We start from the raw sequence: 16,053 nt of genomic DNA, 5'->3' as shown, positions 1-16,053 counted from the left end.
TACTGTAACATAAACGATTATCCTTAATTCTGTTCTAGACTATTTGATATTCTCAGTGCACCATGTTTCCAGTATGTTTGTCCAAACCTTTTACAAAAAAAGTCCAAATATATATATATATATATATATATATATATATATATATATATATATATATATATATATATATATATATATATATATTGTAATATGTATGTATATATATATACACATACATACATATTACAATTTTATGTTCCACAATTAGCCATAACATTAAAACCACCTGCCTAATATTGTGTAGGTCTCCCTACAAGGTATATCGAGGCATGGACTCCACAAGACCTCTGAAGGTGTGCTGTTGTATCTGGCACCAAGACGTTAGCAGCAGATCCTTTAAGTCCTGTAAGATGCGAGGTGGGGCCTCAATAGATCAGACTTGTTTGTCCAGCACACCCCACAGCTGCTCGATCAGATTGAGATCTGGGGAATTTGGAGGCCAGTCAGCACCTTGTACTCTTTTCATGTTCCTCAAACCATTCCTGAACAATATTTGAAGTGTTGCAGGGCGCATTATCCTGCTGAAAAAGGCCAAAAAAGGTAGGTGGTATGTGTCAAAGTAACATCCACATGAATGCCAAGACCCAAGGATTCCCAGCAGAACACTGCCCAGAGCATCACACTGCCTCCGCCAGCTTGTCCTCTTCCCATAGTGCATCCTGGTGCCATCTCTTCCCCAGGTAAGTGACGCACATGCACCCGACCATCCACATGATGTAAAAGAAAACGTGATTCATCAGACCAGTCCACCTTCTTTCATTGCTCCATGGTCCAGATCTGATGCTCACATGGCCATTGTAGGTGCTTTCAGCGGTGGACAGGGGTCAGTGTGGGCACTCTGACCGGTCTGCAGTTCACCAGTTGACTTCCTTGAACCACTTTTGGTAGGTACAAACCACTGCATACGGGGAACACCCCACAAGACCTGCTCTGATGCTCTATCCTAGTCAGTTAGCTGTCAAAATTTGACCATCGCTTGCCCATTTTTCCTGCTTGCCACATATCAACTTCGACTGTTCACTTGCTGCTTAATATATCACACCCCTTGACAGGTGCCACTGTAACGAGATAATCAATTTTATTCACTTCACCTGTCACTTGTCATGCAATAGTCCTAAATTGGATATATTTTCTACTTCAACAGTATTACTATATTTTTGAAATTTTGGGCATCAAAGGTACATTTTAGATTTGATTGTTAGCAAATGAATTAAACAGGTTTTTGAACACTGGAATTTTTTTATTTCTCCCCCAAGATATAACGTTTTTTATTCCTCTTTTTACTGATGTCTTTGATGCATAGTATTCCTACCTACAGCCAGTCCATTTACTTTTTTTTTTTTAAATAAATTATATTTAGAAAGAAATCAGAATTCAGATAGCATGCCATTTTAAGTTAGCTAAGGATTTTAGGGAAATCAGGTTTTTAAATGATTTATGAAAAAGTTCATTTCATGAAAAAGTTAATGCTATATAAAAATGAGAGAGAGGATTGCCTCTCTAAACCCATAAACATTATATTCTTTGTTTGCTGCATGGAAAACCCAAAAAAGAGGTACACACCAACTGCTCCTGCCACAATCCCCCCACACAACATTTATCATTTCACCTCCTCTGTACTCACACACACACACACACACACACACACACACACTCAGAGCTCGCAGGTATCAGGTTTTAATGGCTTCTGTTCTAACGTTTTTCTTCCTTCCTTGCTGTGTTTGTGACAGCACTGCCTCTTTTGTTCCCTAAAATCCGAATAGGTGCAGTTACCCTTTAGCCAAACCTGCCCCAACAGGAGCAAACAAGTTGTTTCTCTCCTGTTCTCCCTGCCTCTCCCTCTCTCAGTCACCTGCTTTACGCATTCATATTATACATTCATAATCCCACCTGTTAAACAATATAACTGAAAAATGTGGTGATATAAAAGGAGTGTGTTAATAGAGTTTGGATAAAACACAGTAGATGAATGTCAGACAGGTCTGGAAGTGTTTATTCTTCTGCTCTAAGCCTGTTGACAGCAATAACATGAAAATAATAGAACACCCACAAAACTGATCTTATCAGTGCTGTATATACACAACGTCACTGCCATTCTCTGGCATCTCAAACACCATTGGTGGGATGACTATCATTAGTGTTCTGCTATTTTATTGCTAGGCCACTACATATCACAATAAGCTCTGCAGTGAGGGTATGATGGTGCACTGTGATAAAGCAGTGTGAAATAGTTAAAAAATGTGAAGCTATACTGGTATTGGTAATAATGAAAGAGGAAAAAGGTGTGGTGAGTCCCTTGTAATGTTGCAAAATTTTTAAAAGAATGTAGACTCCTTTTTTAAGAGCAGAAAATGAATACAAATACACAAAACTGAAGGCAATGATAATAAAAAATGTTGTTGCAAAACCAATTTAACACTTGCATTACCTCTGCAGTGACTTTCTTATTATCATGCTTTCTGAAAATACAGTGAAAACTCGAAAAACTACATTATCAAAAAACTACTATCAGGGAGTAAATAATGTTGTTAATTAATTAAGGACGGCTTTGCGTGTGAATAAAAATGTTCTGACTGAAGAAGAATGTGTATCTTAGTCTCATACTAACTGCTTTCACTTCTAAATCTCTGCTACACCTAGAGCCTTCAGGTCAGGTCTCTACTTCCCACATTCCACATCGGATTCCCAGCTTGGAAAACACATTGGCGTGGGGAGGAGTAAGGAGAGTCATTGTTCTTAGCGAAGCTTAGTGTAAAGATGAGAACAGCTAAAATCCCAAAGCTGACATGAAAAGAGGGGGTTGGGGAAGGGACTTTGAGCCAGAGAGAGAGAGAGAGAGAGAGAGAGAGAGAGAGAGAGAGAGAGAGAGAGAGATTCCAGTATCTCAAGTTTTGGCTCTTTCATAAGAAGCGTATCAATGCTGGTTCTGGTGAATTTATGTTTCCATTTTCCCTCTTCAAGCCTCATTTGCTGGTAAAAGACATGTATGACACACTGCAACCACAACATTTCCATCTTGAATCAAATGGAAATGAGGGAGGTGAATCTGAACGAACTAGGTGGTACATGTGTGACACCAAATCCAAGACCAGCTTATAACATTCTAGCTTAGAGATGTGGAGAAGGAATCCCATCCTACACAAAAACTACACATGCTAAAGATATATGCAGTTCTGATGTATACACACAGCAATCCCCAGTCTTACACAGTTTCATTTAAGCTTTCATTTAAGATGTTAAACACTGGGGATTTTGCGGAGTGCATATACCATAAGAGGTACCACAAAAGCTGCTCTCATTACAGATTACTAAGGGTTATACTGTATAATCAAGATGCATGGCACTCAGTCCAAAATATGGATCTAGGAAATAAGTAGTGTATGTAGTAAGTGTAACTTGCATTGAAGTCAATCCAAACCATTAACATGTGGACAGTGTTGAAAAAGTAGATAGTGGCTAGTGGGTTCTAAATATTAACTGTCCATTTCTAATAAAACAAGCAGATATCTACCTCCTCCATGTCTGCACATGTACTGCTTCAAAGCCATGTCTGCCGTCTTACACTCTCATTGACCCCTTAATTACTATCTGATGTTGTGAACAGTAACCATCAGTGCCGAATATCAACAGTATCAGTATAAATTACTGCCTCATGTCCTGAGCTCAGGTTTCTATGTGTTTGGAGTTTCACATGTACTCCCTTGTGTCTGTGTGGGTTTCCTCCGAGTTCTCCAGTTTCCTCCCACCTCCCAGAAACATGCAAGTCAGTACAATGGCTATGCTAATTAGGTGTAAATGAGTGTGTGAATGTGTGCGCATTGTCCTGTGATAGACTGACGTCCCTTTCTGTGTGTATTCCGGCTTTGTGCCCAGTGATCCTGGCCTGGTATCCATAGCCCTGACCAAGATAAAGGGTTAAAATGAGTGAATGAATGACTTAATGGATCATTATTTCCTGTCAGTTGTTAGAAATATATTGTATATATGCATGGGTCATATATGGAATATGGAATATTCTTGCACTGATTTGTCATGTCAAATTCCTGTGTACTATAAACATTCAGTATAAGAAGCATTTTAAAACTAACTTCTCTCTTCTACCCAAAGTCACAGAGATTAGCACTGTAGCCTGGCCTTACACAGTATTTCTGATTTATATTCTCTCAGAAGGTTTAGGATTCAACTGCAGGCACTTCAAAGTCAGACTCATCAGTTCATCTCTCCAGTCGTGGGCTTACCATAGATTAAACTGTACAGCTCTCTGCTCCCTCAGTGCTCATACTAATGACAGGCAATAAGCTCAACTCAAGAAACTCTACCAAACCAGTCCATCACAGGGCACCATGCACACACACACACACACATTCACATACTCATTCAGACTTATGGGTAATTTATATGAGCCAGTCCACCTACTGGGAAGGCTCAGCTCAAAATCGAACCAAGGATCCCAGAGGCAGCAACACTACCATACATTATACCATAATGATGTTATCCACTACAAAATTTAGTACATTAATCCAGAACAATACATTATAATTCTACAAGGATTATGCTTATACATACGACATTGTTTTGTCTAATGACCTATTTGAGTATTTCATTAATAGGTTTATATATGTATATATATATATATATATATATACATATATATATATATATATATATATATATATATATATATATATACATGTATATTTATTTAAGGTATTAAATAACTAACTAAAAGGAAGACACAAATGTAATATACTTACAGTGTTACAGTACTTACAGTGTTTTGTGTTATTATATTGCTGTCTATGTGCATTATTATACTACCGTTTGTACCATAAAGGGATAAAGCCAACTGATTAAATTGTTAATCACATTTCTTTATACGACAAGTAATAATCATTAATAAATAAAATAAAATTCCATCACTGAGACTAAGCTAGGGTTAATTTGGTTAAATGGGTAAATCTGATAGCTGGATTTACCCACTGTGTCTATTTTAGGTTCTTGGTCTATATGCAGGCTGTATACTGAAATTCTTTAGGCCTGAAGGCAAAAGGAGTTCAACAAACTTTGAATGTTCTGCATTTTTATTTTAATTGTGATTATTTTCTGCTGCATGTTTTTGCAAAGCTTCATTCCGTTTTCTGTAACTGATTGTGTTAAATGGCTTAATCTAATTCAATGTTGTATATAGCTGCCTTGAAAGCATCTCTGAATATGCCTATTTCGTGAAATTCACGTCTACATCCACACACACACACACACACCCACACACACACACACATACAGACAACTGGATGGTGGTTACCTGGTTACAGTGAAGTAGGGGGAGATGGTGTGAGAATGGGGCTAATTTCTGTCCTCTCTTTTAGAGAGCAGAGGGGAGCGTGCAGTGATGGAGTGATGACATGCAGGAGAAGAGGAGAAGAAGAGCGTGCAGGGTGGGGAGGGGGTATTGTAGGGGGAGCACAGATGGGCCCTTCGGCTGTTCAGAGAGAAGGAGTTTGGCTAAGGGAACTTATCATTAACACTCTCCCACTGACACGCCTGAACAAAGCCCTGCAGCCTGAGACACACACACAGATACACACTCGAACAGGGAGACACAGACTGAGACAGGGAAGCTGTCTGACTGGTTTAATAAATTAATGAAGGGAACAGCACTGAGATTCTAGTTTTAATGCATTTTCATCATTTGAGATCTTTTTTTTTTTTGCATTATATTTACAAGCCTCATTGCCTAGTAAGGCAGCATGCCTGAAACACCACTGTGACAAAATCCAAACTCTCTCAAACTAGAAGCAAAAGCTTTGCTAAAAGTCACAGGAGAAACTGGGGAGAGTTGGAACAGGTTTTCAGCAGAGCGGTAAAGACTGTGAGTGGGAAAGATGCAGACACAGCGGCTTAATCACCTGCCATTAGGAGTGTTTACTCAGCACACTGCAGCTCCCTGGATAAAAAAATGGAAATTAGAAGTAGGAAAGAAGGCTAACTTTTTGAAAGTTTTACTGTAATAATTGCTGTTTAGGCAGTTATGTAACTACAACCTCAATAAAGCTTTCTAGAATTAAACAAAAAGAAAGAACGATGCAGAGAGTGATACAGAGAAGAAGAATCTTTTAAACAGAATAGTACTGACTGTATACATGCTTTCTCTCATTTTAAGTGACTTTTTAGTCTAATTCCATGTTGGTTTTTATTAATAGGATTTAATTGTCTTCCCAGGAGCTAGCTCAGTTGGAAGAGCATAGGCATCAAACTCAGCCACTGGGGTTGCACAAGCTAGTGCACTCTCAGTTCACTCTCAGTGCCGGTCCCTAGCCAGGATAAAATGGAGGGTTGCGTCAGGAAGGGCATCCGGCGTAAAACCTGGGTCAGATATGTGAATCATAAACCATATTTCCATAATGGAGACGGGTGATCTGCTGTGGCGACCCCTAACCGGAGCAGCTGAAAGAAGAAGAAGCACTGTCTTCCCAGGACAAGTCCTAAGGCGGCTCTCCAACACCTGCCAACATGCAAACTTCACTTTCAGCACATAAACATGCAGTTACTCGCTAAAGCAAGCTGTTGCTAAAGAATTCTGCTTCATCAGCATGGTTCTGAGAATTGGCTAAAATAAACTTTCATGGTGTTTTTTAGAATCATACAAGGTTCTTTCATTTCCATCAAATAATGGGTTGGGTGATTACCAGAAGGTAGCGAGTATTTTGTTCACTGTTCAGACAAAATGGTGGCAAACTTTTGTTAGTGAGTATGTTTCATGTGTTGGTGTGACCTCGACTGAGGATGTTGATTTTTTTCCACGCTACCTTAAATTCTATTTAGTTCAAATATAAATTCAGATAAGATAAGATGCAAGTGCTAAAATGCTGACTCTATAATAAGCAGTAGCTGATAAAAGAGGAAGATACCTCCAACCAACCCAAAACACATCACTTGATAGTTTAGACTAAATTGCGAAAATAAAACAGTGTAGGATTTATCAACACTACTGCACCTCTCTGTTGATAAAATTGTTAAACTTCTTACAAGTTTCGTAATTCAAAAACTACTAGACAATTGCTGCAGAGATGTGAGGCCAATTAGATTTTTTTTTCAATATCACAACAAATCACACTACTTATGATGGGAGTATTACTGGAGTATGATCTGGATAATACCTCTACGTTCAATTTAACAATTGGCATGTAGATGTTAGCTTTTTGCCAGTAACATAAATGAACAAAGAACAATGTTATTCATGATAAGCAAAGTTCATTCATTCATTCATTCATTCATTCATCTTCTGTAACTGCTTTATCTAGCAGGATTGCTGTGGATCCAGAGTTTCTCCCGGATGCACAAGGTGTGAGGCGGGAATCCACTCTGGATGGGACACCATTCCATTGCAGGGCACCATGTACACACATTCACACACTCATTTACACTTAGACTTAATTTTAGTGTAGCGTAAAGTTGGAGGAAACCAGAGAACACAGAGGAAACCAACACAGACACAGCAAGAACATGCAAAACTCCACAGAGACAGTAATCCAAGCTCAGGATCAAACTTGAGGACATGGAGCTGTGAGTCAGAAGAAGAAGCAAAAACGAAATGAAAGTAAATGAAGTAAATGAAGTAAATGAAAAGTTCAATGCTTTGTTCAATGCCTTCAATGACAAAATTCCAGATAGATGAAATGTCTGTGTTATTCTAATAATATATTCATCTCTGTCTCTTTCTTCCTCAGTTTTTCCTTACTTGACCTGTATGCACACGCAAAATAAGAGCTGCTCCTTTTTAGGAGCTGCTAGTTTCGTGAAGGGCGTATAGCAAATTTGATTCTAACAAACACACTTATGTACACACACTATAGTAACATCACAAGCTGGTTTTGCTACTAGGCTTTCATACACAGGGCAGACATTTAGTAAGAGAGACAGAGAGAGGAGTGGGAGATGTTCACATGGACACACCTAACACACCTGAGAGCAGATCATAGAAATTCCCACAGCTGATGGGCCATGTTCATACAAGCCCTGGCAAGACCAGGCAAGATGGGGGTGGGCAGGGGGTTAAGAGGGAGCATTTTAAAGAGGAGGAATGAGGGTTCTCCCGTTCTGCTGCACCTGGGTCAACATGCACTGTCTGCAAACAAAGTGCATGTAGAAAAGAAGAAAGGAGAGGAAAAGGCGGAGAAGGAGGTGTAAGACTGCAGCTTTTGTTTTGGCCCTGGAGAAGATCAGAATGTCACACACAAACAATGAAGACACACACACACACACACACACACACTCACTAAAAGTTCTCCGAGACAGTCAAATGCTCAAAGAGAGTTACAGAGAGTTCAACACTTTCAAGTAGACTAGCGTTATTGGACAACATTGTCTCCATAAATAAGATTAGATCCAGTCTGCCATTACTAAAAGAATGTGCAATCTTTTCTTAAATAGTAGCAGCCATCGTAGGATGGTGTTTTTGTGACACACACTTGCAAACGTTACCTGTTAAACAGTCAGTCATTGTGGTTTTGTGTTCATCTTGTAATGAGAGCTGAGTGTAGATTTGAATCACAATAGACTCATCCTAGCATTAAACTTCACTGAAGAGAAGACAACAGCCAGGCTTATCTGTTCATCTGTGTGTGTGTGTGTGTGTGTGTTTGTGTGTGTGTGGTCGAGTACAACCCTGACAACAGTATTTAAATTGCGTTATTGCTGATATATAAATATTGCCAGTGATTAAGTACATGTAAATATATGATTTCTTACAGTGTAATTGAGACCACTAGCTTACTGAGAGTCCCATCACACTCACACTCTCATATCTATATAAAACCATGAATCTCACACATAACTGCGCACATACACACCTCTCCCACTCCTCACCTCTGGGCTGTGATCTCCTACAGCAGGCACTCAGGCTGAGCATGTGTCAGCCACAAACACACAATTCACACACTGTTGCTTTTCATCAACAAACTAACAACACTCCTTTAGCAATCCACACCAAACCATATATTCACTCGTGAGAAATTCTGTCCTATTTGTCAACTGCTAGAAGTGTCCAGCTAACTGAGAACATTAGCAGAACGTTCAGTAATTTGTTCAGTGGGTTCTGAGAAGGTTGGGCTGTAATGTAACAGAACTAACACTCCTGGAATGTTCTGCAAGGGTGTAATAGTAATGCAGTACCTGATTACTCCACAATGTTTTTAGACTGTTTCTCACACAACATTGCGATCAGAAAACTTGATTAATTAAACATTCTAGGAATCAGAAGTTCTTAGAGTTGTAATGCTGATGGAAGTTTATATGAAGGCTGTACCATTACAGAAATTTAGTTCCTGCAATGTTCTCTAAACGCATGATGTAATATCACAACATTTCCCTGTAAAATAAACACTGACATTACATGATGCATAATATATTATGTAATAAGCATTATATATAAGATACAGAACCATGTAAATACAGTATTTACAGCCAGAACAATCATATTGTTCTGTAACAATCAATATTAAGGAAAATTATAAACCCTTTCTGCTAATGCTATACCTGCTAAACTTTTCTCCTCCCTAGTGAATTATCCTGCATTACATTTTCATAATAATTTACATTTGCGAGATAAAGAGATCAAACTTGTACTTTGCAGTTTGCATAAAAAAACCCTATCTGTCTGACAGGCTGAAAGGAGGAAGTCCACTTCAGATTCTGATACATGGGCCTTTGTGGCCTTCATGACTTCCTGCCTCTTGCGTCAGGAAGCAGAATGGCGATTTTGGTGATCAGGTAGCCTGACTGCAAGACATATGTGACAGACACACTGCAATCTGAGTGCTGTGGTGGGGGGGTGGGTGGAGGGGGGGGGGGGTGTTGTGTCAAGTTCCAGTGCAATAGCACACAAAGGACTGGAAATAAAAAGGATCTCCTCCATCAGCAGGATCCAGCCCAAAGGGGGAAGACATACAAAAAAAAAAAAAAAAAAAAAAAAAAAAAAAAACAACCAGTGCAGAAGCACAAACAATAGGAGTGCCTCAAAACATGTGGGCTGAGAAGTCAAACAGGCTGCTATCTCAGACCTTTCCATTAAATGATCTGATCTCCTCCACAGGTTACTGAAATGAATGTGCACAAAAGCTGCTTGATCACAGACATACTCCTGTGTGTGAGTCAGTTAAATACCCTTTACTCTGGAGCTCATCATTTCACACTGTACAGAGAGGCAGCTGAGTGGAAAAGAACCTCATCAAAGCTCTTCCCTCTGTGCACACACACACTCTTACACACTTATAGACTCAATTTCTCTTTTCTGTGGGCTTCCTGTGTGTGTCATTTTATTCTTTGACCTCTGTCACCAAACTGCTATAGTATCTAAACCAAGTAAGAGAATGGTCCATGGGTTTGTCTACAGCTGTGCTCCTCTCCCAAGCTGGTCTTTGTCAATCCTCTGAGTCGGTTACAAGGGGTGTGAGAAAAATTAAGCAAGGGCCTGTGGTGATCTGAGGTCAGTATTTTGCAATTTATTATGTAATAACTGTTATTATGTAATAACGGTTAACCACTTGATGAGATAAATGTTGGAAAATAATAGAATATTTTTTTTGATCTGGTAGCCAAAGGGTAATTCACCAGCCCTTCCACAAAAGTTTTATTTTCAATGCACAATGTACCAAAAGTGTTGGCGCCAGAAAACTGGAACTGTTGCAGCCAATATAAACTGCAAAATTAGCCAATCAGACAATGGAACAAATGTTAATCCAAGCACCCACTTTTACTGATTTCACTGTGACGAATGTATCAAAACTAGTGTTTTGGAATGTGGAAAAAATCACCCACTGTGTGTGTAGGTGTGAAATGCAAAGTTGATTCAGCTGAGGACAGAAGAATTGGCTACAGTCTCTGTTTGGGTCAGTGAAGGACTACTCAGGAGTGCACTAATCCCAGCCATTATAATGGCTCATTTACAGTGTGTGTGTGTGTGTGTGTGTGTGTGTGTATGCGTTCTGTCCGTATACCTAAAACTGTTTCAAAATGAATCTGAACTGTTGGCATGCAGCCAGTAAAACCAGACAAATGGCATTGCAGGACGCTGGTGGAAGAATGAATCTCTCCCTCTCTCTCTCTCTCTCTCTCTCTCTCTCACACACGCACACACACACACACAATGCTACAATAAAAATACAACTTATTGTCTGTAACACGTTTCTCTATGTTTTTGCTGTTCCTATGGGAATATATGCACTTCACTTGGCACATCTTCTCTCAAAACGTGTAACGAATAGGAGAAAAAGGAGACAAATGTGGAGGACGAGTGAAGAGATGCAGAGAGAGGACACATTAATTATACAAAGCAGGGAAAGGATGAGAAAACAAATTTGTGGGCCTTTTTTCAAATGTCAGATTCTTTCCCCCAGAAAGCGTCTCCCCAGACCCCCCAACCCCCTCCCTCGTGTCTCCTCCTCCTTTCTTCCCCTCCCGCTCCCCCCTCTGGGTGATTTTGCTTAAACAGCTACACTCCTATGCTAATACTGAGGCGGGGGGACACGGCGCATTAGGAAGACACACATTAGCTTAAGAGAGGAGGAAGCAGCAGGGGAGGTCAGGAAGCCCAGAACACGTGCAGCTCATTCATTCATGGAGCTGATAAAGGACGAAGGAGGAAATTTGGACAAGATAACACAAGAGTTGCGTTATTGATTTAATTTGAGTGCAACATGTTAATTTTTTTTTAAATATTCTATTCTTACTCTCTGTAAGTCAACACCTATCTTTGTGTATCAGTTTCTCTGCAGTTGAGGAAAATAACACATGGATTATATTAAGTGATGTGACTGTGGCATAAAAGCAGTGTGAAAAACTAGGTCACTATAAAGAGACTCTCTATCTCTCTTTATCTCTCTTTCTCTCTCTCTCTCTCACACACACACACACGGCGTGGTGCCTTATTGACTTCATTAAGGTGTGCTTTAGACATACTGTGGCAATGCTATGACCCATTTAAGAAACATCATCCAACCACCTCATTCTCTCTCTCTCTCTCTCTCTCACACACACACACACACACACCTACATAGACATGCTTTCACAGCCTCTCTCCACCCCCACCTCGCACCCTAATGCACCTTTCTCCACTGGGGCAGAAGGCTCGAGTGAAGTCGCTTCAGGGTTCCTGTGCACTCAGATCAGATCCTCTGCATCTCTTTCACACACAGCACACACACTGCTGTATATGTAGGATATTTCCACTGACCTGTGTATTACAATAGCTAGATAATACTATGCCTAACTCTACACATAACCCTAACTTTAACCCAGTAACCATATCTTTTTACTCTTCTAGTTTTTCAAATGATAGCTCAAACATCAGGTTTCATCATGGGGAGCAACCACGTGGCCAAAATGTCATTTATTTCCACACATACACACCATCCCTATCAAGCATCTAAATGTTGTAGCTACGCAGTACATTCCGATCTGTCAGAAAAAATTTGCCTAGTATCTATTTAACCTTATCTCAACATGTTTTACATTTTGCACAAGTCACATGCACAACTCTGATAAAATACAACCCAATTCCCCAGATAATCTACATTTGAAGAAAATGTGTTTAAAGCACCAAGTCAGACATCCAGACTGAGCCACAATGAGTTGTGACTGTGATAGAAAAGAGCTGATAAGGCCAACCGTTTGGAAGGGAAGGAGTGTGCTTGCTGAGCGTAATCTTCTGTCTGCAGCGTATGTGTATGCAGGCATGTTTTTATATCACGGTGGGGACCAAAAGTCACAATAAGGATGACAGTTTTGACCTTGTGGAAACATTTTTTCTGCTCGCCACTAGGGAAACCATATTGTCAACCAAAAAAAATAAATAAATAAAGAGCCTATTGGCTGTTGAGGTTAAGGTTGGGGTTAAGTTTAGGTGCAGCATAGCATTAATTAGCTGTATTAATAATTATGGCAATGGAATGTCCTCACAAGGATAGTAAGACGAATATATGTGTGTGTCTGTGTGTGTGTATGTCACAACGCCAGGGCAACTGGAGTGTGATAAAGAGCAGGCACTTTCTAAAAGAAGCTACCCAAACACAGCCAACACTAAAACTAGAGTCAGCAGTACACACAGGCATATACACACAAGCTCTCTCTCTCTCTCTCTCTCTCTCTTTCTAACACACACACACACACACAATTGTAGCTCATTGTCTCTTAACTCTCCTCTGTGTGGAGTGGAGGAGAGGCAGCAGGTCTTTGTTTGGGTTGGCTCTCCTCCACCACACTGCACAGTAAGCAATTCCATTCAGAAGTAGAGTGTGAGACAGAACATGTTTAAAGTCTAGGAGCAAGTCTGTTTCTTTCTCCTCCTCTCATTCTTTCTATCACTCTTTGTCTCTCTCATGCATTCTCTTTCGCCTTCAAGCTCTGTTTCATATTGAACTATATTGAAAAGCCAGTCGTGGCACACTTTCTGTGTTTCTTTCTCTCTTTTGTGTCTTTACAGTCATCCTTTATCCCCCTCTCGTCTAGCTCTCCCTCATTTTCTTTCTTTCATACTTTGCACTTCAAATGGCTTTATAATGGATCTTTAAACACAGTTAAATGACATTGATAATAAACACTGTAGTCATAAACACAAATGTAATAAGCACTACAGTGTTGTTCGTTGTGGTCAGTCACTTCCTTTGATTGTCATTTGTAAGCTGTATGAGGATCAAAAGGAAGATGATAAAAATATCACTGAAATCAAATGTCCCCCCCCCCCCCCCCCCCCTCTCTCTCTCTCTCTCTCTCTCTCTCTCTCTCTCTCTCTATCCCCCCGCGTGTGTCTGGGTGCCTGCAGTGACGCTGCACAGCCGAGACTTACAGCAGCAACCTAATGACCCCAACAAGATCATAGTCGTGTCTCTCTCTTTCTCTCTGCGTTCACATGATCTTCATCTTATGACCCCTGTCTTCTATTCCCACCATTTACTCTCTGTTTTTATTTCCTTCCTGATCTTTGCCTCTCTCATCTTTCCGTTTCCTACACACTACCCTCCATCCCTCCCAGTTTGACTTCCTTTTACATCATCTCATCTTCCTCTCTCTCCCCTCTCTCTTTTTGAGTTCTGAGTTACAAAACAGGCTGGAAATCTTGTGAAATATGTAAATACATCTATCCACATTACTTATCCACTTTAAGGAAAAAAAAAACCTCAGACCCACACACACTGAAGGTCAGAGTACAGTACAGCTGAGACATCAAACCAAGATACAGCCAAGAGTGTGAAACGAGGCAGCACACTCTCTGAGTTCTGGGATGGCTCCAGTTTTGACAGGTTCAGATAAACACAGCACTTCCAGTACACACTCAGGAGACCTGTCACTCTCTTGCAATGCAATTTAAAAAGTTAGGGTGGAAGTGAGTGAGACAGAAGATAGATTTCACTCCATTGACTCCACATATTGACTGCACACACAGAGCATGCATGCAAGAAAGAGACAGATGAGCGTGCTCCCCCTCTACTCATCTCTAACACCTCCGTCTGGAGGCAGGGGCTTTACAACCACACGGCACTTTGGTTCAAAGACCCGCACCTCCACCCAAAACAATGCTGGCCACACACACACACACACACACACACACACACACACGCACACACATAAAGCCACCAGTTGTCCAACAAAAGGTAGCAATCACTTGTAGGGAAGCTTCAAGAACAATGTGAAACAGTTTTAAAATAACAAAACGTGTTATCTAGCCCACACACACACACACACACACACACACACACACACACAGTAGTAATAGATGCAAAAATAAAGCACAAGTGTTAAAGAAAGCAAAGAAGCACCAAAAGACTATTCAGACTATTTAAAATACACTTATGATTTGTGTGTACCTCTAAAAGTCCAAGAAATGCAGCTCCTCTGATCTCTGGCTCTCCTCTTTTATGAAAGAAAGAACTGCAGGTCAGTTAGATCCCCAGCTGTAGAGCTGTAGATTAAAGCTGTAAAGCTGTAGGTTCCACCATGAGCTGGCATTCCTCCTTCTCTTTCTCTTCTTCTATCTCCACAGTGTTACTCTTGTTTCTCCAACCATGTGTGGAGTAGAGTAGTCTATCCGGTAAGAGCTGGCGTGTAGAGGGTGTGTGTGTGTTTCCCTCTCTCACTCTCTCACTCACTCACTTGTTCTCTTGCTCCACCCTCCTCTCTCCTCCCCCTCTTTCTCTCTCCCTCCTTCACTCCCCTTCTCCAGTCTCACCTCCCCTGGATCGAGAATCGACTGCCAGCATGCAGTCTGGCACTTTGCCTCCAGGTCACGTGACTCCCACAGACTAAAGTTTGCATTTGTAAATTTTCTGTTCCACTGAAGTAACAAGAGAACTTTCTAAAGCGAGCTAGCAAAAGCTCTATATCAGAGAAAAAGCGAGGAAAAAGCATGCACTCACACAGACACACTTCACGGATGGCTGCCTCTTTTAAAAGACCTCCCTCTTTTCCACGCTGCGTTAAAGTAAGTAAAGAGATATCCTTAAGCAAGCTGATCACATTATCATTTAGCTGCTTTCTTATCTGGAAACAGGGAGAGCGTGGGAAAACGTCTCTCTCACACGCCCATGCATTTTAAACCACAGGAACCTGAAGGGAATGGTCACAGTTCGAACAAACTCTATTATTGTTACTGTAACTGCTGGTAAATGAGTAACCATGGATGGCTAGGAACACTGATCAGTTGTTTTCTTCGTTGGCTGCGAGATCAGCACATATTGGACTCCTGCCAGTGAAAAAACCTGAAATTAACACCCTTCTACAGACGTCACATGCTACGCTGTTGATGTAGCAATGCTGACAAAGTTAAACGCTATAAGCACATTTCATTCTGTTGAGTTTCACCTCAACAGAAGAAAGAATTCAGGGAGTGAACACTTCTAGCTTTTCTATCTCTAGCTGTTAAGAACACACACACACACACACACACACACACACACACACCCCTGAGGTTTGCCTGTGGACTTGAGTGTTTCTGTCCATCAACATGATGCATGTGATTAGATA

The 16,053-nt window shown here is 40.5% G+C and overlaps 1 protein-coding gene across 2 annotated transcripts in view; it reads right to left on the bottom strand.

Annotated features, from left to right (window-relative positions):
- tiam1a (TIAM Rac1 associated GEF 1a) overlaps positions 1–15,225 on the bottom strand; it is a 60,596-nt gene extending 45,371 nt beyond the window's left edge. For both annotated transcript variants that reach the window (XM_026941745.3, XM_034312503.2), the window contains exon 1: positions 14,898–15,225. The gene's annotated coding sequence lies outside the window, so the exon portion shown is untranslated. The remainder of the gene's footprint in view (positions 1–14,897) is intronic.
- Between the last annotated feature and the right edge of the window lie 828 nt (positions 15,226–16,053).

Source organism: Pangasianodon hypophthalmus, chromosome 17 (assembly GCF_027358585.1).
Source record: "Pangasianodon hypophthalmus isolate fPanHyp1 chromosome 17, fPanHyp1.pri, whole genome shotgun sequence".
NCBI classification, from domain to species: domain Eukaryota; kingdom Metazoa; phylum Chordata; class Actinopteri; order Siluriformes; family Pangasiidae; genus Pangasianodon; species Pangasianodon hypophthalmus.
Note: the sequence above shows the minus strand (reverse complement) of the source record. Positions and strands in the feature narration are given on the sequence as shown.